A 24,470-nucleotide genomic window follows, 5' to 3' on the forward strand; every position below is an offset into this window, starting at 1 on the left:
GTAAGTTGCTTTCAAAAGATTTTTTTCTACTTAACAGAATATGTCATAAGCTCATTCTAGTGTTCTACCACCCTTATAATCCAGAGTTTTGTCCAGTGAGTCCATTAGGCTAGGGGAAAAAACCTAGCCACTGTCTTCCTAGTTTTATTTTTATTTTATTTATTTATTTATTTATGAGACAGGGTCTCGCTCTGTCACCTAGGCTGGAGTCCAGTGGTGCAATATTGTCTCATTGCAGCCTCAACCTCCTGAGCTCAAGCAATCCTCCCACCTCAGCCTCCCGAATAATGGGGACTACAGGCACTCAGCACTATGCCTGGCTAAGTTTTTAATTTTTTGTAGAGACGAGGTCTCACTAGGTTGCCCAGATTCATCTTGAACTCCTGGACTCAAGCAATCCTTCCGCCTCACCATCCCAAAGTGCAGGGATTATAGGCATGAACTACTGCACCGGGCCACCAATGTCTTTTAAATATCTAAAAATACAATAATTCTTTATTTGTTTTTCTCTTTGCACTGTTATTCATAGGAACATTGCCAAAAAAGAGAAATTGTATTATTTTCCAGAGAAAATAGGCTAAAAACTGGAAGCAGCTTATGACAGACTAAATGACTCAGTCGCTACTGTGTGTATAAACATACCCTGTAAAGTGTAGAGGATGCATTTCTCAGCAACAGGTGTGCCTTAAATGCGTTAATGGGAACGTAGGAAAAGTATGGCCCCAGGCTTCTAGGGAAAAAACTGCCTTTTCCTGCCCGTACTAAATAGCCACTTACAGACTAGAGTTTTTCCAGATCCTTACATGTTAATCCTTTTGAACAAGTTACCAGATAGCTGAACACAAACTGGGTCAAGCAAGTCTGTTTCTCAGAAGGCAAGCTGTCCCATCCTAGCACCATAAATCATACTCACTTTAGAAATACGTTTTTCTTTGATCCAAATGTCTTTTCTTAATAACTCATTCCTAAAATTTACATTTTCAGATTCCTGTTTTTGCATACGACTGCATGAAATATTTTTTGCCATTACACACAGTGCATTTTATTGAAAAGACTCTAAAGGGCTTAGGGAAAGGAAAATTTCCCTAAGCTGCGAAGAAAGTCAGCTAACCAATCATTCTGAACATAATAAAAACTAGTTTTTAAAAATAGCTCATGATAGGTAAGGGGAGTAGGTACACTCAAACAAGACTGGTCAGTTTCTACCTGGACAATAAAGTAAGGCATTAGTTTCCTTCAGATATAGGTATTTCTGTAACAGATATTTTTTAGAATTTTTTAAAAGATGTGTAGGGTGTTTTATTTATCAGAAAAAATAAATGTATTTTGAACTGCTTGAAATGTAACCAAAAAGTTACTGCTGAAAACATCAATTATTTAAATTTATGTTACACAAATAATTGTAAGTCTTGTGTACTGGAAGTAAACAATAAAAGTATGAACTTTCTTTTGACCACCCCTTTCCCCTACCAGGGGAATAATGACTCCGTGGCAGAGGCAGTTTGTGTCTCAGTCCATATCCATCCCCTTCTTATTGGCATTGCAGAGGGATTGCAGCCTCCCCACTGCAAGTAGCTCAATGACCAAATATCAAAACTGAGTCTGTACCCTGCTGGCCATGTCATAAATTCTTATATCTTAATGTATCATTCTTTTATATGCTTTACTTTTATTTATGCTTTTTATTCCTATGCCCTTTCCCTTGTACTCTACACCTACCTGAACTGCAGCAGGCATGCCGGCCATGTCTATATCCCATGAATGCTACCTCCAACGCTGCCTGGCTCTCTACCCTTCCACTTTTCTTTTTATTATCATTAAAGTAATAATGGGCCATTATTACTACTCAAGACACAAAGCCAAGGAGTTTACAAATAATAAATTACTAAGTGCTATCCTACTAGCCTTCCTAACTTAATGCCAGTTCCAAAATGGCAAACTCTTTGCCCAGAAGCAATGTTTGTTCACTGAGAAAATCTAGGTCAGTACATGGCCTTAGTTAAGCCACTTGTTTTTTCTTTATCTCATTTCCCCCACTGTGGAATTAGCCCGGTTATTGGCAAAACACTCTGATATTTTTATTAAATATTAAAATGTTAGCAGTAGCCAAAGCTTGGGTGAATTTGATTTTATGAAGCCATGCAGAATTATTTGGAGACGCTAGTTTCTCTCAATAATAACATCACTACATAATTTAATTTCATACACATACACACAGGGTCCTAAAAGTCTTAGCACAATTTTAGGCTTAACTAATTTAGAAATATAAGTGCTACAAACTTATAAAAAAAAAAAAAAACTCCACATAATTTGAAAGTTTAATTAGACTTCTTTCTCATTTGTTTGCTTTTGTGAATTTTGAATAATTAAATTTTAGGTTTGATTGTTTTTGTTTCAAACATTTGCTACTTTCAGTCAGAAAAACTGATATGTATCTCAAGGACATGGAAAAACTAGCATCCTAAGAATTACACAGCTTTTCACATCTGAGTCAATATTGGAACATTGCTTTAAATACAGTTCATGTCTTTCATCCAGGAAACACTTGCTGAGAACTTTCTACCTTTAAGACCTACATTATATCAGTTACATTTCTTCCTTTAATCCTTACTGCATCTTTGGAGTTAGATATCATAATCCTCACTTGGAAGATGAGGAACTTGAAGTCAAAAGGAGTGAAGTGACTTTACCATCATACTTAGAAATTGTATGTGGAATTCTGGACCTCAGTCCAAAATCCTCCACGTCTGCATCTCAAGTTCTTTCCACACTCTTGCATTATCACTCTCCTTGTTGATGTTCTACGTATAGACTCTATTTCATTCAAGTGTAGATATATCTAAAAGTCCTCATGAAAATATATATTGAAAGACAGTCTGGGCCAAGGTACAGAAAATTCATAAGCCAAGTACCTCATAGATATAATCTCCTTTATCCAGTGTAATTAAAGGAACTAAGCAGAATTAGTGGATTCACTACTGAATATTGAACCTATCTCAGGTCATATAATGGTCCTGTCACCACTCTTCTCTCTGTAAGATTCAGTGCATTATCTCCTTGACAGGCTAATCCCTAGGATGAGTTCTTTTGATCATAAGAGATCCTGAACAGGATGTTTTGCCATCCAGAAAACCAGCACCACTGAGACGCCAGCTGGAGACATGTCATGAAAACTTGGCCCTAATTGCAAAGCCAACAGTGTGTTGAAATTAGGGCATATCATTTGCTTAGTTCCTGACTGCATACTTTACAACTGACAACTGGAGATTACTAATAATGTCTTCTACTCGTGTACTGCTCATCCAGGATTCCAAGTCATTGTATCAGTGTGTAGCAGCCGTTTACTCTCTGATTATGGAGTGCTTTTAAGTCCTCGGAATCTTTATTGTGGAGCAGTGCTTTTCTGTAGAGAAGGGTTCTCCATTAAAGATCTAAACCTTGTGAGGACTTCCTGGAACCATACTGCCTGTGTCAACTTGCCTGGTAGACAGACAAACATTGCATTGAACATATACTATATCCTCAGAGCTTTACACTATGTAATTTCAATTAATCCCACAGTACTTTCAAAATAGCTATTATTAAACCCATTTTACAAACAGGAATACTAAGACTCAAGTAAAATAGATAACTTGCCCTGATGTCACATAGTATAAAATAACAGAGGCAGGGTTGAAGTCATGTTTGTCTGATTCTGGAGTCTTCATATTTACAACTTTATTATGCCCCCTCAGAATTTCCCCATCATGCTTATTCTAGTTTCCTCTGCCATCTCCCCCGCTCTTTTTTTTTTTTTTTTGAAATGGTCTCACTCTGGCTGCCTAGGCTGAAGTGCAGTGGTGTGATCTCAGCCCACTGCAGCCTCGACCTCGCGGGCTCAGGTGATCCTCTGACCTCAGCCTTCTGAGTAGTTGGGACTACAGATGCACACCACCATGCCTGGCTAATTTTTTGTATTTTTAGTAGAGATGGGGGTTTCACCATGTTGCCCAGGCTGGTCTGAAACTCCTAGACTCAAGCAATCCACTCACCTCAACTTCCCAAAGTGCTGTGATTATGGACATGAGCCACTGCATCTGGCCCAGCCATCTCCATCTTTATCCTCCTTTATAAGGATCTTATAGCTTATCCAAACAAGCTAAAAGAGACGATACAGTTGTGTGTTAATAGTTAGATGCATAGGTCTGTCTCCAAACCACACTTTAGTCAAACCCTTTAGTTCATTTCAGTCCCTGCCATACATCCACATCAACAATCCGTTAATTTAAAAGCATGAAAACAGTTTCAGAATTTAGACTGTGACCTAACCTAACCGTATTGCCTAAGGACCTTGAACCTCATAATCTCTATCATCAACATTCTCAGCACCATTATACCTGATGTAAATGATGAGTTGATGGGTGCAGCACACCAACATGGCACAAGTATACATGTGTAACAAACCTACACGTTATGCACATGTACCCTACAACTTAAAGTATAATAATAATAAATAAATAAATAAATAAATAAATAAAAGATGTAATTAGAATATCCTTCCTTAATCTGGAAAGCTACATGAACCTCCTAATTTTAACCATGTCCCCTCTATCTGCATGAGCTCAGATTATTGGCTGACAAAATGTATTTAATTTTTTTTTCTGTCAAGCCCTTATGAATTTAATTGATTAAACTCTGTCACTGCCACAACTGATACAGGCATAGATTGGATATTTGAGAGGCTCACCTATTAGTTTAATAGTTCAATGATAAATATATGTGTATACATAGAATTGAAGGAAGATAGTTTGAAATTATATATGGGAATCAGCATGCGCTCTATGGAAGGAAATAAGTTACTAAATTGTAATCTAACTAAATATATCACAAAAAATTGGCTTAGCATTTGCTTTCTCAGAGTTTCTCACAGTTTTCTTTATACCCCTTTTTTAAAAAGTAATCGTAAGAAAATACTTTGGTTTTGTTTCATTTGAGAATTATTTAAGTTAGAATACTTGATACCTGAAGCCCAGAGTCTCTCTTGCCAGCCAGTTAACAACTTTCTTTGGTCTTAAGGTGCTTTAAAAGAAACACAGAATGTTGTAGAACAGGGAGAATTATAAATCCACATTGGTGAAATCAACCTGCATTAGTGCTGTGTTTGTTTAGGGCATACTAGAAGAAAAATACAGATAAATAGAAGCATGTTCCAAACAGAGCCAACAAGAAGGAGAAGGGATTTTTAAAACTTCACCAAGAGGAACAGTTGAAGGAACTCAAGATGTTTAACCCAAAGAAAAGAAATTGCAGAGGGAATAGAGCAGCTGTTACCAAATAATGGGAGATTCTGGCTGAGTATGGTGGCTCATGTCTGTAATCCCAACACTTTGGGAGGCTGAGGTGGGAGGATCACTTGAGGCCAGGAGTTAAAGACCAGCCTGGGCAACATGGCAAAACCTCTTCTCTGAAAAAAAAAAGAAAAAAAAAATTAACCAAGTGCAGTGGGACGTGCCTGTGGTCCTAGCTACTCGGAAGGTTGAGGCAGGAGGATTGCTTGAGCCCCAACACACAAGACTTCAGAGAGGTCTGATCAGCCACTGCACTCCAGGCTGGGCAAGAGTGAGACTGTCTCTAATAATAATAATAATAATAATAATAATTGGAGAGTCTTTTGTGGAAAAGCAATTTAGAACTGTTATTTGAGATTCCAAGGAACAGAACCAGGGCCAATCCATCAGTCACATAGAGTTACATGGACTGCATGTAACTTCATGGGAGTCCTCCACAAGGACTTCCAGACAAGGAGGTAAATGTGGGCTGAAATTTTGCCACGCTCCTATGGCCAAGAACTGTGGCCTGGATTAGGCTGTGGTAGTAGAGTTTCTATTAAAAAAAATTGGTCTGTCTAGAAGAGATGCCTTTTTGTAAAGCACTGTGTGTGTTATGTAGACTCTGATTTCATGTTCACAGAATTAAAACATTTCTAATTAGTCATTTCTTTTCATAAGATAAAATCAGCTTCCTCAAAAACTAGTGGCCTCTTGGATCTCTAAGCCCCAAGAAATTGGATGACCACTTAACAGAAATTTCATTCTAATCATGATACACACAGGCCTATTAACCAGAGGGAGTCTGGGAGTGGCCCAGACCTGAGCCTCAATTCTGGCACTGGCAGCGGTTGTTGAAAGAGTGGACCTAGCTGCAATGGAAGGAAATGGATTCAGGCAGCTGCTATATTGCATTCAGTGAGTGTTATGATTGGCAACCGGTAACTCTGCGGTTGCAGCTGGCATCAAGAACCAGGCAAAGGTAAAAGTCAGGTGGAGCACAATCATGGGAAAGAGAGGAACCAGTAAGCTTTATGGACAGAGCCAAATAGATGGCAGTCTACATGGTAGCTGAGCTCCCATAACAAGATGGTATTCTGAGGAGATCTGCGGAAAGTGAGGCAGCCCCCACTTCCTAAGGAAGGTAATGAAAATAGGGATTCAAGTACAAGAAACAAGGTTGAGGGACTGGGATAAAGTGGGGATGGTTAATGGGTACAAAAATATAGAGATAGAACAAATAAGTTCTAGTATTTCACAGCACAACAGAACAATAATTTACTGTAAACTTAAAAAATAACTATTTTAAAAGAGTGGAATTGTAATGTTCCTAACACAAAGAAATGATACATGCTTGAGATAATGGATACCCAATTACCCTGATTTGATTATCACACATTGTATACCCATATCAAAACATCACAAGTACTTCACAAATGTATACACCTATTATATGTACCCATAAGAATTTTTAAAAATTAAAAAGAAAGAAACAATGTCAAGAGCCACTTTCTGGTCAAGACTTAGTCTCTGATAAGAGAAAAACACTCAAGAAGAATTAGTGCTTACCTATAGTGCAGGATTTGTGATGAGGCTGTTTCCCCAAGTGTCAAACTGAAATTCCTTCTATCCTGGACATGTGGGGGTCTGAGCTTGGGGCAGACTGACCCTGCAGGAGAGGGTCATTGACTTACCTGAGAGCAAGGAACCAAGCAATGTGGAAAATGAAAATATTAGGTTAGCATTTAGACAAAATGGTCTTTTAGGTATGCTCTAACCCTTACATATTCTGATTCTGTAGTAGTAGATGGACTTTTTTGCACTTCAATTTTTCCATTTTCCCATTTACTTTGGGTAAATACATGAGTGTCTTTTCCTCTGTAGGCTTCCTAGCTCATCTTTGACAAGCATCGCCTTTGTAAAGACAGAACATTTTGACACAGCCTTTTTGATATTCAGTCACGTCAAGATGTAAAAATGTTTTTACACTGAAAAGGATGAAACTTTTGCTTTGTTAAAGAAGTACTTTTTAATGACAAAAAAAAAAAAAATGGGAGTGGTGTTTTCTAGTAATGCGCCTAAGGGATATTTTCACTCCTGTGGCTTCCTTCAGGATATTCCCCACAGGGGGAGCGAGGCCCAGTGTCAGGTCAAGCCTGGACATGGAGTGCAGCACAACTTCAGGGCAGCCCACAAAGCCAGGGTGCAATGAGGGTCAGAGAGAATTCGGATAATTTCTGTGCAAAGAACTTGGTATTTAAAGAAGTTAAAAATATAATGGTTTGCTCTTTAAGGCGTATCAAGTCCACACCATTAAAATGGTCCTGTCAAAATTTCACCTGTACATGCTCATGCTGGGAACTACAGCTATTTCTGAAGTGCTGGTGTTTTGATTATTATTCTGTTTGACTACTGTTTAAAAATGTTAAAATTTAGAATCATGGTATAATTATTACATTGTATAATCAGATACCTGGATTTTTGTCATGACTGCAATGACATCAGGATAAATAACCCTGCTCCTTGGCTGCTTGGGCGATATATTTGTCTTTTGGCTTTTGGGTTTTTTTGTTTTGTTTTGTTTTGGTTTTTGGTTTTTGGTTTTTTTTTTTTTTTTTTTTTTTTGAGACAAGCTCTCTCTCTGTCACCTAGGCTGGAGTGCAGTAGCATGATCTGCAGCTCACTGCAGCCTCAACCTCCCAGGCTCAGATGATCCTCCCACCTCAGCCTCCTGAGTCACTGAGGCTAATTTTTGCATTTTTTGTAGACATGGGGTTTTGCCATGTTGTCCAGGCTGCTCTTGAACTCCTAGGCTCAAGTGATTGGCCTGCCTCTGCCTCTGAACGTGCTGGAATTACAGGTGTGAGCCACTGTGCCCAGCCAGGTGACATATTTTATGTCTCTTCCATACTGATGTGCCCTATAATCTTAGCTAAAAAAAATACAATAAATTTGTCATCTTTATTAAATAGCATCCAAATACTTAAAGCCACTCATTTTTTAAATTGTTCTATTGTAATTTGATTGTTCTGAAAAATTACTTTTTTGAATGCATATATTATTTATTTGAATGCCCCTTTACCTAACATCTAACCAGGTAGAAATTTTAATTATACAGTGTACTAATAATCCAGTAATGCAGATTTCTTGTGTATATCATCATGGTAACTATAATTTATACTACACTATATGTGGTACATAGGCTTTTAAAAGTCAAATAGTCACTAGAAGAGGATGAAGGTTATTTCTCTGCTGCTTCAGTTTCCTTGTGTTAATTTTTTCCTTTCATGTTTTAACCATTTGGGAGTAAAATCTTGAAAAGAATAGGTTTTTTAGCTCCCAGGTAGATACCCTGAGAATCCACACACATAGGTCCAGGATTGGAGTGACTGGTGCTTTACATACTGTAATAGTCCCCGTTGAACATCCTCTATGCCCCAGTCCTGCGTACTCTGCTCACTGCATCGTTATTATCACCACAAGCTTTTGAGAAAAGAACAAGCATCCTCATTTTATAGAAGACTGAAGCAAAAGAGGTCTTCTTCATTAAATTATTTTTTTTAATTTGGAAGAAGAGATCATTTAAATATATATCACTGTTATGGTTTGACTTTTAATTTTTTGGTTGACCATGTGACATATTCTGATTTTGATTCTGCAAAACCTAGTAGGAAATTCTGGGAAACAAATGAAGTAGATTGCTAGCTTTTCCCTTCTCTTGTTATTTTCTACTCTTTGTAATGCATTTACATATTCATGTAGTAAATGCTGTGATGATATGGCTGCCAACTCCTTCATCATTTAATCTGTTGAATAAACAAATGTGTGTTGGAATCAATCACTAAAGAAATAGCTACTCACTAAAGTTAAAGATTCATTTTACTTTGAGTATAATAACTCCCTTGTAGTTGTAACAAGCAAACTTAAACAAAAATATTCTGAATTATACTTGCCATGTTAATCCAAAAAGAACAATATTTAACCTAAATGTAAACTAAAAGCCACCATGTTGATCCACTAAATACAGAATAATAAAAGCCAAACTAAAATCAAAGAAACTGCCCCAGGTTCCTTGCAATGTACTCTGACTGTACATAAAGTTACTCTCCCACTTTCTCCTACCCCTCTGAGTATTAGTCCAAGGATACATCTCTGCATCTATCAAAATCTGGGATTGAGCAGGCATTCATCTGTAACCTCATATTTTTTCCTCAGACAGATCATTGAAAAGATGAATGTTCTAACTGAGAGAACTGGAGAAAATTTTGCTCTTTCCTACCTCTTCTAGGATAGGAGGCTTCCTTAAAGAACGGGAAACAAAAAGAAAGAAAGAAAGAAGAGCAAAACAAACAAACCTGTTCACACATACCTCTCTCCCTTCCCTTTACTTCCTAAAGAAGGGCTTTCAGCGTGAGTCTGAATCATGACCTAATGTAATATGTGTTGTTATTAACCTGTTATTAAAATTAAGGGCTGAAATTTTTAAATTCTGATTTTAAGTTAAAACAATCACAGTGATCTCTGTTATAATGTCACTTTTGCTAATCTGCCTTCCAGTATATTTGTCATAAGAGAGTAAGGAGGTCTACTCTGTAGAAAATGGACCAACAAGGGTGTGTTGCGTGTGTGGACATGGTCTGTCTTGTGAGTCGCAGCAAAAAACAGAATGTTAGGACCTACTGCTCTGAAATAGCAATCAGAGCTGCTACTTTCTGAATAATTTCTATATGCCAGAAATTGTTTCAAGATCTTTACATGGATTATTTCATTTAAACCTCTCAAAAGCTCTCTTAGGCAGGTATCGTTACTCCTATTTTATAGCCTAATGTGCTTAAGTAACTCAGCCAAGGTCACACAACTGGTAATTCATAGAGCCGGGATTTGAACCCAGACCATCCAGTACAGGCCTACACTTTGCAGATTTACAGTGAGGAAAAGTTTTCATTTCCCAATTTGTACAAAAATAGGGGGATCTACATTCAAAGCAACTTCATTATTCAATGAAGAGTATTATTCAATATTCTCCCATCTCTGGAGAGTATTCAAATTATGAATACTCTCAACCAAAAAACCTTGAAATTGATGTCCCTATTTTACATTAAATTATAGAGAATTTACATTAATTTTACATTAATTTATAGAGAATTCATTCATACAGGTATTGGAGAACCTAAATATAATCCCTGTGAACTGTCCAGATAGCTCTTCTACTAAAAATCAGAAAGATATGTATGATTTTTCTGCTCTAAAAGTGTCCAGAAATGAGAGTGCTCACCTTTTTGTAGCGGCCCACTAAAGTGTTTTATACACTTAGAGAATCTCCCTTCTTTTAAATCTAATCCTTCCTAGAATTGATATATCCTTCACTTTCTTTTCAATCAACGAGATTTTGTTTTCATTCTCTATAAATACTTTATATTCAGATAATTTTTCTAATCACCTTTTCTCTCTGTTATTAATATTGCTGAAGCTAAAATAAAATGTACCGATTGAACATGATATTTGAGTTAAATGTTTTTATTTGTATTTACTTGTTGGAATGAGACATGCACCTTGGGTAATTTAAAAACCATTATTGTAGTTTAAGGTTCTGTGTTACATCTGTCACCAATATGGTGTGCCCTTCCTGAAGTATACCATCAATTTTGCAAAACAACCTCAAATCCCAGTAAGTAAAGCAGTTCTGCAGGTACTTGTACAATCTGCATGAGATTTTATTTGACCCCATAAAAAGTCTTACTCTAATACAATCATCCAGCCTTTCATGGACAGGAAAAGAACAGAAGTGCTTACATGATATGTCTGCTTCCAGATATCAGATGCGATTTATTACTGAGTAAGGCAACTGGCACAATGGTTTTAACTGGCTTAGAAGAGCCTAACTGTACTTTCTCCTTAATCATGTTAGTAGCAAGCTTAGTATTTAATTACATTTCCAGAGCATCTCAATAGGAGTAGTGTTTTTCGTACATTAAAAATAATCTAGAAAAACTGTTTTCTTGTTTCCTAGACAATGAGATGAGCTAGTCTCTCAGACCAGAAACATTCTAAGATAATAATTTAATACATATGCTTATATTTAAAATTATTCTCTTATGTGCATATATACATATATCTTTTACAAAACTTTAATGACAGCAAGTACATTGATAATTATGAGTTGAGAAAAGGCTATATAAACCATTATACTCAGTAATATATAAAGTCTGGAAGGTATTTTTAGATTAAAGCTTCTCAATTTACTTAGATATAAGTAAAGAGTTATATCTTCACTTATATTTTATTTATATTTATATTTCTAAATCCAGCTGATATTATATTTAATGTTTTAATTATGATATCCTTTAAGCATTAAAAATCATAGTTTTTAAGCTAACTGAGTATGCCTCTCTCAAACCTGAAAGGACAAATAGTTTTGTCCTTGGCTATATTCAGAGTAGGAAAATAAAGGAATACCATGGTTTTAGTTTTCTGGAAAATACATTATGAATAATTTTACCTAATTAGATATGCTAGACATGGTTATGTATAATTTTTTAGAAAATTTTTACAAAGTGAATTCATTCATCTACCTAGAAGAGATAAATATGCACTAAATTTCTTAGATCAGATAAGGTAATAAAGTTGTAGAAATGGGAATAAATAGAGTCTGGGACCTGGATGGTTTATCTACGTAAATATTTATTGCAAATTATTTAACAATCAGACAATGAGATTTTGCAGGAAAATTTATTTTCACTTTAATCACTGAAATAACTAAGACCAAAACAGGAAAACCTGTTCTTCCTCAAATCCAATGGGAAGAATTAAATGAGAAGAAAAACAGCCAAAAGGCCTTTTGTCAAATAAATAATGATACCATAAATAATAATAATAACAGCTACCTTTTACTGAGTGCCTGCCACAAACCTGGCACTGTGCTAGGTACCTTACGTTGTCCTCATTCCTCACAGCACACAAGAAATTTAGCGTCACACTCTAGTTGAAGGGCAGAACAAGATTTCGGTCCCTAGCCCACGTGCTTCATTGAGTTACACACTTCTCTGAAATACTCGTATTTAAAAGTACGCACAAAAGCGTAAAATGATTACATCTGTACCAAATGGAAAAACACATTTCTCAAAAACATATAGCAGGGTTTATATCGTAGCCAATTATTATTTTCTTTAAATAATATTGTACACATTTTTTCCAATACTGTTACCATTAATGAAAATACTTTGGGGATGTGGTTCTGAAATTGCCTGAAAATCCTACAGCATATTCCCTTCGATTGTCTAAACTGGTGGAAGATATTTGTCTGGGGAGATTAATTTCATTTTTAAAAGCAGCCTGAAGGCATTTAGAACACAGCCACACAATCCCTTGGTTTTGTTTTATGCAGAATCTCTCAGATGTATCATTATTCCTCTACAGCAATCAATTTAATTGAGCATTTTATCCAATAATATGAATTCTCCAATAATGTCATTTGTATCACAGGAATAAATCAACATTCACTTCACTTAGATTTTCACAAGTAAACTTTTCTCCATGTTGGAGTTTCCAGGGCAGACTTTAATTGTTTATTTCCAGGTTTTATTGGACATATTTCATCACCAGTTACCATTTTTCTCAGATGCACATTATTTTGTCAAAAGAGCACAACAAATGTCAAGTTGTCACTGTTTGTTAATCAGTCATAATGTGTGAAACATCTTGGCAGAAACTTCTTTCATTCTTGCTTTGTTTTAAATGAAAACATTTTGTTATGTAATTTTAATTACTCAATCATCATCTTCCCAGTAAATCTATCTTTTAGTAGCCCAAATCTATGTCCAATTCACTATTTCTATTGGTCCCTTGGGTTCTTCATGTATTTTTATTTGAATTTTTATATCAGAAATATTAATTGAAATAAATTTAACATAAAATAATATTATCACCACCAATGTACCTGCTATCAATAAACAAATACTAAGTTTTTGTTATGATTATTTTAGTGTTTTGAAAAATATTTCAGATAAAATTTCATGTGCTATCTTCCCTTCCTCAGTTTACATTTCTATATTTTATTATTATTTACATGGTAACCCATATATATAATGTATAGATTGTGTTACTTTTCTTTTTAATAGAAATTATGTCACATGATATAATATTTTCTGTAATTGCTTTTTCACTTGACCTCGTCAATTGGCTTTTTGATATCTTAGGGAAGGTGTCTTTTTTATACAGAAAACAACATTTATAGTTAGTTATTTATCTCTAAATTATTATCCTGTTTAAAAGAGTTTTAATTACAAAGCCTAGTTTTTCATAAGATTTTAGAGTAAACTTACAAATTTAAAACTAGTAATTTTGTGAATATATTAACATATCAGCTTTAATTGTTCTTGAATTAATATTCCATTGGTTTATGCATTTAATAGGTTAAAATTCCCTATATATTTGAAAATATTTAAAGAAAAATTAAGCAAGCTCTCTTAAACATTTTTTTTCTTTTTTTTTTAATTATACTTTAAGTTCTAGGGTACATGTGCACAACGTGCAGGTTTGTTACATATGTATACATGTGCCATGTTTGAGTGCTGCACCCATTAACTCATCATTTACATTAGGTATATCTCCTAATGTTATCCCTCCCCCTCTCCCCACCCCACAATAGGCCCCGGTGTGTGATGTTCCCCTTCCTGTGTCCAAGTGTTCTCATTGTTCAATTCCCACCTATGAGTGAGAATATGCGGTGTTTGGTTTTCTGTCCTTGCAAAAGAATGATGAAAACCACAAATTGGATATATCTGTTTCTAGCACTTCAAACACCCAGAAAGCAGACTTTCAAATACTCATAAAAACAATAAAATATTCCTAAGCACTCAAACACTGCTTGTAAACAATACGCCTAAGTGGATAGTTCTAATAAATCAGATTGCCTTGAGCATCTAAATATTGATTAAAAATTAAGGTAAATATTTGTAAGTATTTCAATTAAAATCTCGGGTCTTTTATGTCAGATTCCTTTAAATGCCTCTCTTTAAAAAGCAGATAGCACAAGTTAAAATTAACAAAAAAGATATAAATCATTACTACACTTGCATTTAATACAAAAGTACTATACTAAGCATTTGTTTCCTGTCTTTTTCCATCTCCATCATGTGTCATACTATCAAGAGTTCAAATTGTTTGTCACAGAAGCAAAATAACCATCTCAAACTGGCTGTTTAATTAAAGATCAAGTTTACAGAGCACAGAATTAGGACCTAGGTATGTTTGCAGATTTGGATTATGGTGAGAGATTTGAGACTAAAACACATGATCCTGAGTGTTATTTCTTACATGGCAGAGCCGGTGATCATTGGGATGGGATCTTCCTAGTACCATCTGCTGCAGTGTCAAGTAGTCTTTTGCAGAGAAATGGTTTCTCATGGTCTATCCCATATGCATCCCTTAATTGTCACTCTCACCCATTTTTTTTTTATTTTGTTTTACTTTAATTTCCCGGATACATGTACAGAATGTGCAGGTTTGTTACATAGATAAACATGTGCCATGGTGGTTTGCTGCACCTATCAACCTGTCATCTAGGTTTCAAGCCCCGCATGCATTAGGCATTTGTCCTAATTCTATCCCTCTCCTTGCCCTGACCACCTGACAGGCCCTGGTGTGTGTTGTTCCCTTCCCTGTGTCCACGTGTTCTCATTGTTCAACTCCCACTTATGAGTGAAAACATGTAGTGTTTGGTTTTCTGTTCCTGTGTTAGTTTGCTGAGAATTATGGCTTCCAGCTTCATCCATGTCCCTGCAAAGGACAAGATCTCATTCCATTTTATGGCTGCGTAGTATTCTTTGGTGTATATGTGCCACATTTTCTTTATGCAGTCTATCATTGATGGGCATTTGGGTTGGTTTCAAGACTTTACTACTATGAACAGTGCTGCAGTAAACATACATGTGCATGTGTCTTTATAGTAGAATGTTTTATAATCCTTTGGGTATATACCCAGTAATGGGATTGCTGGGTCAAATGGCATTTCTGGTTCTAGATCCTTGAGGAATTGCCACACTGTCTTCCATAATGGTTGAACTAATTTACACTCTCACCAACAGTGTAAAAGCGTTCCTATTTCTCCACATCCTCTCCAGCATCTGTTGTTTCCTGACTTTTTAATGATTGCCATTCTAACTGGCATGAGATGGTATCTCGTTGTTTTGATTTGCATTTCTCTAATGGCCAGTGATGATGAGCTTTTTTTCGTACATTCATTGGCCGCAGATCTCATACAGAACTTTTTACCACAGACTCCTTGAATGTTTACCTTCTGACTTTTTCTAATGAAACTGAGGCAAATAAAATACAATACACTTAAGTTTCAGTTAAGTATCTTCTATAGATGTTGTTAAAAATCCATAGGCCGGGTACGGTGGCACATGCCTGTGATCCCAGCACTTTGGGAGGCCGAGGTGGGCGGATGACCTGAGGTCGGGAGTTCGAGACCAGCCTGACCAACATGGTGAAACCCCATCTCTACTGAATACAAAAAATTAGCAGGGTATGGTGGCATACACCTGTAATCCCAGCTACTTGGGAGGCTGAGGCAGGAGAATCGCTTGAATCTGGGAGGCAGAGGTTGCAGTGAGCCGAGATTGCGCCATTGCACTCCAGCCTGGGCAACAAGAGTGAAACTCCGTCTCAGAAAAAAAAAAGAAAAGAAAGAAAAAGAGAAAGAAAAATCCATAAATGCCTTTGCTTTCATATATCTTCCACCATTGTCCTAGCTTGTGTAACATTATGAGCTCATGACCTTTGATAGGATTATCATTTTCTTTTTTGGTACTCTGATTGTCATAACCCCAGGAGGCTTTTTTTTCCCCCTTACAGAACCATTCCCAGACATCTTTGAAAGCATTCTCGCTTCCCTGTAACAATCACATAGTTGGAATACAACTTTATTTTCTCTACCCCATGACAAGGAATCAATTACTCTTCAAGGAATCCTGGCTGGCTACTTTTATGGAATATAGAGACCAAACTCTGGGCATTAGGGGTGCAGGTCAAATTGTTACTCATGAGAAAGAAATGGTGACATTTTCCCAGCCTATTTAATGACTGAGCTAGGAGAGATATTTTTTGAAGTTCATGTGAACTTCATGAAGTTCATTTTACCTTTAAATTAAATTTTATTAAGGCTTGTTAAAAACTATTTTGTTCTAATATAAAATGTCTTATCTCATTTATTTCCCTTTCAGACTATTGTTCTTTCACCATTCTGAATATGCCATTTTATTAGTTGCCATATTAAATTATGTGATTAAATTATGAGAATGTCTAACCTTTGTATAGTTAGATGTGATTTGCTAAGATTGTGTATCCCTCTCAGCTGCCGCTGAGTCTTTTTCTTTATATAAATCATAATGTTATAGTCATATTTTAGATAAGCATTATGTTTTCATGAAACATTATGTTTCTTTCTATGTTATATATAATTTTTGACTATAAGAGACAATGCTGTAAACAAATATCCTTAGGTATGTCTCTATCACTATCTGCCAGTTTCTCTGGGGTCTAAATCTAGAAGTGTAATTTTTAGGTTATAGGTTCTGCTCACTTTTAATTTTACTAGATATTGACAAATCACCTTTCAAACTGGGCTGACAATTTGCACTCCCTCCAAGAGTGGTGGGAGATATGGGATTTCCAATTTCTCCTTATTCTTACCAATACTTGATACTGCCAAATGTTTTAATTTTTGGCCACTTATTGTAAGAAATTACTCCTCTTCATTGTTTTACTTTTCACTGCCTTCATTACAAATGAGATTGAGTATCTTTTCGTATTTTTATTTCCTGTGTAGGATTTCTGTTTAATGAATTTCTTGTCTATATTCTTGCCCATTTCTGTTTTTGTATCTTTTTCTTTTCCTAAATGATGTTTCATATTCTAAATATTTACCATATATGTTAATATACATCTTCTCTTAGGCTCTTTACTTCTAACATGGTGGTACCTTTTATTGTAGAGATGTATGTGTCTACATAGACAATTTAACAGTTTATTTAATCATCTTGTGTTTTGTGTCTTATGATATTAAAAATACTTTCTTGCCCTAATGTAATGAGGATAGTCGCCTAAATTTCCAAGATGTCTCAAGTTCTTTTTTCACATTCAGGTCTTTAAATCATTTGGAGGGTTTTTTGTGTATGATTTTTTTTAAGTCTAATTTATTTTGTATTCCTTTCCAGTGGCAACTGTTCCAATATCATGTTCAGTCCATTTTCCTATTTTCTTTGCTGGTTTTTAATACCAAGATCAATATATGCTCAAGTAGGCTCCTGAGCTTAATATTCTTTTGCACAGATCTGCTTTTCTTCTATCCCTGTAGCCACCAATATTCTTGATTACCACATATTTATAACATCTGGTAGAACAACTCTCTGCTTCCTGATTTCTTTTTCTTAATTGTTATGTCTAATCTTGGATCTTTACTCAAGATCAAATCACTTTTTCAGTCTGCCCTTTCCCCAGGGAAAACTGTTTGTGGTTTGGAAAATGACAGAATTTATAGAAAAATTCGAAAGAACTTATATCCAAAAAAATATTGTCTTTATCTTTTCAAGGTGCTATGACAAAATAATATAACTAGTGGCTTATAAACAACAGAAATTTATTTCTCACAGTTTTAAACTCTGGGAAGTCCAAGATCAAGATGCCAGCCGATTCAGTGTCTGGCGAACGCCTGCTTTCTGGTTCATAGACGAAACCACCTAGCTGTGTCCTCACATGGTGGAAGGGGCGAGGGGTCTCTCTTGTGTCTCTTTTATAATGGCACTAGTCCCATTCATGAGGCTTGACCTCCATGACCTAATTACCTCCTAAAGGCCCAGCCTCCTAATATCATTACCTTGGGACTTAGGGTTTTGACATATGAATTTGAAGGGGACACAATTATTCAGACGATAGCACTTGCTATCCAAGCACTTGTGTGGCCAAATTCTGGTATTCTGCGAGTAACAATGAAGGTTACAGACATATGCATGTATCTGTTATATTTATGCCTGAGAATCTTAAAGCTTTTGTTGCCCCTGTGAATAGTGCCTTTTTATGCTATTTCATTTTCTACTTTGCTATTGTGGTTGCAGAGTAGCACTACTGATTTTTGTGTTTTGGTCTTATATCCTGGCAACCTTGCTGAATTACCTAATTAGCTTTACTAGGTTTTCTATTATCTTGGATATTATATATAAATTATGTCAACTTTTTTCTCTACCCTGCTAAAACTCAGTTTCTTTGTATTATTGCTTTCACTAGAATGTCCAGTACAGTGTTAAATGGTAGGATTCATAGCCCTTAAAGGCCAGATACCAAGAGCAAAGGCATAAACAGTTGGATTGATCCAAGATTGATGGAGCAGAGAGGATTAAAGATGTCGACAAGATTCTGTATCCAACTGGACAGTGCTGATATGATGATGGTAATGATGATCATAGCCAACTTTTAATGAGTGATTGTCACTACATTTCAGAAACAGGGCCAAATATTTTATATCTGTATTGTACTTAAACTTTAAGAAAGCCACAGAGGAAGGAAACTCTTATTATCACCATCTTAGGGATGAGAAAATCAGTCCTAGCGAAGTTTAGTGGCTTGCTCATGGCCACACAGCTATCAGTGGATGGACACAGGGCCCTAATCCAGGCTGCAGGTTCAATCCCTTAGAATCCTCAACGGTAAACCATCAACTAGTTCTTTAGCTCTATGAAGAACGGAATTAGAGCTAATGGACTTCAATTTGGACGTAAATGGTTTTAAGCCCATTTTCACTTCTTCTTCAAGTATGTCTCTGATTATTTTCTCTGGAGATTTTTAAAACAGATAGAAACCCATGTTTTTTAGATTTCACTTAATAAACGATTATTGCACACCAATCATGTGACAAGCATGATAAGATAGTCAAAGATATTATCTGTCAACATTTCTTTGAAGAGATTTCAGTGTACTAAAGCAGACGAATGAGAATGTGACCAACTAATTTCAAGCAGAATTTTAAAAGTGTTACAAGTAAAAGTACAAGCAAACTGCTACCTTGGATAAAAGCCAGGGAATAGATTATATTCCTTTTTTATTTTATTTTATTTTTGGGACAGTCTCACTCTGTTGCCCAGGCTGGAGTGCAGTGGCACAATGTCGGATCGCTATGGTCTCTACCTCCTGGGTTCAAGTGATTTTCCTGCCTCAGCCTCCCAGGTGGCTGGGATTGCAGGCACATACTACCATGCTCAACTGATTTTTGTATTTTTAGTAGAGATGGGGTTTCGCCATGTTGGCCAGCTTGTCTCAAACTCCTGACGTCAGGTGATCTGCCCGCCTCAACCTCCCAAAGTGCTGAGATTACAAGCGTGAGCCACCACACCCGGCTGTACGTAGATTACCTTTTGAGACTGTTTTCAGTGGTGATTCTGCAATTAAGTCATTATTTTTAGGATTTTTGATTGTCTATTCACTGATTAAAAAAATACAAGGATGGAAATGAGTAAATGTATCTGGACACTTGCCCATGCACTTAATTTTTTAAATGAATAGAATAAGGAAAACAAAAAGACAGTATACTTTCCCATTAAGTAATAATTTTGTAAAATATATGATGCCACTTCAAAGGCCAAAATACCCCAATTTAAATTTTAAAAGACCTGTGCTATCACAGATATATTTAATCTCTGAATTTTAGTCCTGCTATACAAAGAGAGCATCATGTTAAAAGCAGATGTGGGTGGTTATAAGATTTATTTGCATAATTGTTAGTAATGCAGAGCAGGGTATAGGCATCAACTAGGGAATACTCTTTATAAAAGGCCTGAACTTGCACAAGCAAATCTTGGGGGACCTTCCTCTGAGTACATAAGATACCATAAAACTACAACTAAAAATGCGCCTAAATGTAGTGGAATGAGTGAGAGAATCCATCAGAAGGTGATGTGTTCAGGGAAAGTCCAAGACATCATATTGTATAAAGTTAAGAGAATCAGATTTAAATGCTCAAAATTTTGGTCCTTTTACTTGGCTTTTCTTTAACTTTTGGGTATTCATTTTTCTAAAAATCAACATTTTAAAATTCACTTTTGAGGGTTTGGGAGTAATTATGCACATGTATGGACATACTGCTTTTATTTTCTTCCCTTTGATCAGCACACATCATATACATTCTAGGAATGGTTTAACTCATGTCTCTGCATTCTGCTGGGTTGGTGCTGATTATGAGGTGACTTTCCAAAGAATACATGGAGGTTTGACAACAGTATATACTTGCATCATCATAAGAGCTTTATGGTCTTTAATTTTGGAAGAAACTTTTTTTCATGTGGGAAAAATAGATCTATATCCCATTTTGTCTTCAACTTGATTTAGATAATTTTAATGTGACTAACAAGTTATGACTCATGCATTTGTTGGTCTGTAATTAATCACAGGCCTAAGATCCATCAGAAACCCACTCTTCTGTGAGATTTCCAGCAGTTGTGAACCTTATGTTCACCAATCTTCCTGCTTTACTGTTAAGGAGTGTCAAGTAATCATTGTCTGATGAGAGCAACTGAAAATAAGAAAAGCACCCATGCTCTGCAGGTCTCAAAATGTTTAACAACGTGATTTTTCCTTATACACTGTTTCTATCTATTTATTTATACTACCATTACTTTGTAGAGGAGTTGATGCCTCCTGTTCTCAAACGAACAGTTTTTTTTGTTGTTGTTTTTTTTGTTTTTGTTTTTGTTTTTTTTCCAGGTGTGCTGTCTTTGTAAAACAAAGTGAGAAATTATAACATGAAAAATCCTGATAAGACTACTTTTTCTGCTGAGCTCATGCTCTATTAAAAAAAATCACTGAAACGTCCATTGTTGGATTTTTATAGATTCCTCTTGAAAATTCAGAGCCAAAAACTTTTAAAAGGTTTAAGAAAAGGAATAAAAAGAAGAGAAAGTCCAATATGAAGCAAATACACTTGGGATAGAGCTGACTCAGGAAGAAAGAAGTCAAAAAAATAGAGCATTTGCAAGGAACAGTGAGAGATAACATCAGAAAGAGAGCATTGTATATGCACAGGAGCCAGGGGTGCAGAAGAACTGAACAGAAAAGTTCCCATTGCTACCTGCAGGAAAATCTTATGCTGAAGCTCATTACGCAGCAGCCAATGAGTGAGAATAAGAGGAGACCAGGTGGCCACCTGGGCTGCCACAAAATATAAGGAAATGGATAGAACAAAGAATGCAAAATGTAGGCACCTAAAATAAGGCAGATTAAGAAGTGTAAGGTGGTACTTCAAATGCCAAAGAAGTACAAGTACCACTGAATAAGTACAAGTTGCTGCTGAAAGGATGTCATTAATATTTCATTAATTAATATGTCATGCATATTAATTAAATGCAACTATATATGACATAGTGATCATTATGGTTATTGCTTGTAAGAATCAATATTCTTAAGGGCATATACAATAAGACTTCTTTAGTTTCTCAGAATTTATATGATGAGATTAATCTCTGTCACATCAAGTAGATCTTCAAAGATATAACTCAATTTAAAAACCTGATACATATAAAACAACTGAGGTTTGAATTATTTGAAAGTTTTACATCATGATTAGAATGATGTTCTTGCCTGAAGATACTCCCTCCTCAATCAAGATATAACCCAGAGCCTACAAATCCTGGTAAAAACTACTTTTCACAACTCATGCTATATTAAAAATCCCTGATTGTTGGATTTTATAGACTCCTTTTGAAAATTCAGAGCCAAAACCTTTTAAAGGATTTAGGAAAAGAAATATAAAGAAAAAAGAAGGAAAAGTCCAATATGAAACAAATACACTTGGAAAAAAAAAAAGTCATCAGAATAGAGCATTTGCAAGCAACAGTGAGAAAGAGTATCAGAAAAAGAGCGTTGTGTATGCATAGAGAGTCCATCCTCAGAGATACATCCTCACTTTCCTTTTGATGTGTTCAAGTGAATCTCTGAAACCATGTATAGTGTTGAGTCTATAGCAATAGAAAATCATTATAAAAATTCAATAGAATGAGATACTTTTTTTTTCTTTTTCTGAGACAGAGTCTTGCTTTGTCACTCAGGCTGGGGAGCAGTGGTGCAATCTTGGCTCACTGCAACTTCTGCCTCCTGGGCTTATGCGATCCTCTTACCTCAGCCTCCTGAGTAGCTGGGACCACAGATGCACACTACCATGCTCACCTAATTTTTTGTATTTTAGGTAGAGACAGGGTTTCACCATGTTTCCCAGGCTGGTCTTGAACTCCTGAGCTCAAGTGATTCATCCACCTCGGCCTCCCAAATTGCTGGGATTACAGATGTGAGCCACCTTGCCCAGCAAGATAATTAAAAATTTTTAAGTGTAGGTCATAGCTAGCTAATAATAATAATTATTATACTCCTCTCTTGCTACACACAAGTCACGTCTCTCAGCCTCAGTTACCCCATCTTTAAAATGAAATATTAATAATGGCAAATTCATAGGATAGTTATGAAGATTAATATGAGACAATAAACATAGAGTATCAGAACAACTAAGCAATTTTCTAAATAAGAAATGATTCAACAAAAATTAGCTTGTATTATGTTTAATTTGTCAGCTTCGTAAGTGCAGGAAACATTTCAATTTTGACTACCTTTATATATACAACCAGGTTGGTACATCAGTGCATTAGTAAATAACAGAAACTTATTATTTCTTGACTAAATAAATTATTACATGGTAAGAAATGGTTCATGATCTCAGGGTGAACACAATCAACTGAAAAAGATAAAAAATTTGATATTTACAAAAGAATGTACTTTGGTAGGCTGAAGCAGGAGGATCACTTGAGCCCAGGATTCCAAGTCCAGCTTGGGCAATGTAATGAGACCCTCTCTCTAAAAAACTTTTTAAATTTTTTAAAAGAATGTACTAAATATTATAAAATGAGAAATTTGAAGCACTATGAGAAGGACTTACCTTTCTAACAATATGATGGAATATGTACTCTGAAAATCCTTTTTATAACATCACTTACAAAATTACATAGTTGAGCTGACAAAAAAAAATAAGGGAGCCCTTTAAAGGCCTAAATTAAGGAGGGATTTTGAATTCAGAGAGAAAATAGTTGACATCTGCCATGTGCTTCTTCCATTGCCTAGTGGCTGAGAGCTTAGATCACACATGCTCAAGGGAAAGGAAGCAGAGCCTTCTAGCTGGTAAGAGGGTCCCGAGTAAAGCAAAAACTGCTTAAGGACAATTGCTGCAAATAAATAATAAAATCAGGTGAGGTAACCACCTCAGAAAGTGAGAGGCTAAAAAAATTAATCTATTTCAACCTTGGATCTCATTGAAGGAAGGAAAAACATCTCCTAGCTCTTACATCAGTGTCAATTTGAATTCACATTATCTGTGTGTTCCCCCAAACCTAAGTTCACACCTCACATAAGCAGAAGAAAATCCTCTCTGGGAGAATAACCCTTACCCCAAGACTCCAAGAATTCTAACAAATGAATTCCCAACGAGCATGAGCTAACATGAGTGAGGGTCAGCAAAAGAAACAAATGACAGACTCAGACTATCAAAGATTACAGATGGTGTGTCAGGCAGTTTTGGAATGTAAAATACACAAGTAAAATCTTCAATAAATAAAAGAGCATTCCATAAATATGGGTGGGGGGCAAGGGAACTTAGAGATACAGAGGCATCATGCCTGAAAGAAGAATGAATATAACTTATAGAAATTATTATGTGTATGTGTGTGTGCGCATGTGTAGTAAACATTAGCATCTTAGACACAACTGAAGAGAGAACTAGTAAAGTAAAATATAGACATGAAGAAATTACCCAGAATGCAGTATAAAGAGGAAAAGGATAAAAAATATGAAAGAGAAGTTAAAAGGTACATTTAATCAGAATTCCAGAAAGAATACAGAATTGTAGAGAAGAGGAAATATTTTAGAACATAATTGTTAAGAAATTTCCAGAATTGAAGAGAAACAGCAGTTATCCAATTCAAGCAGCCAAATTTGTTCCAAAGTGGAGTAATAAAACGAAATCCATACACAGTATAGACAAACTGTAGAACACAGAATAGTCTGATAAGAAGCCAGAGAAAATAAGCAGATAACATAGAATGACAATTAGACTGACAATTCTTAGCAATAATGGAA

General features: G+C 35.8%; 1 protein-coding gene across 6 annotated transcripts in view; it reads left to right on the plus strand.

Moving 5' to 3' along the window:
- The window catches only part of KCNQ5 (potassium voltage-gated channel subfamily Q member 5), a 564,981-nt gene that overhangs the window by 233,621 nt on the left and 306,890 nt on the right, over positions 1-24,470 (plus strand). The gene's annotated exons all lie outside the window — the stretch shown is intronic.

The sequence above is a fragment of the Papio anubis genome, chromosome 6 (genome assembly GCF_008728515.1).
Source record: "Papio anubis isolate 15944 chromosome 6, Panubis1.0, whole genome shotgun sequence".
Taxonomy (NCBI): Eukaryota; Metazoa; Chordata; class Mammalia; order Primates; family Cercopithecidae; genus Papio; species Papio anubis.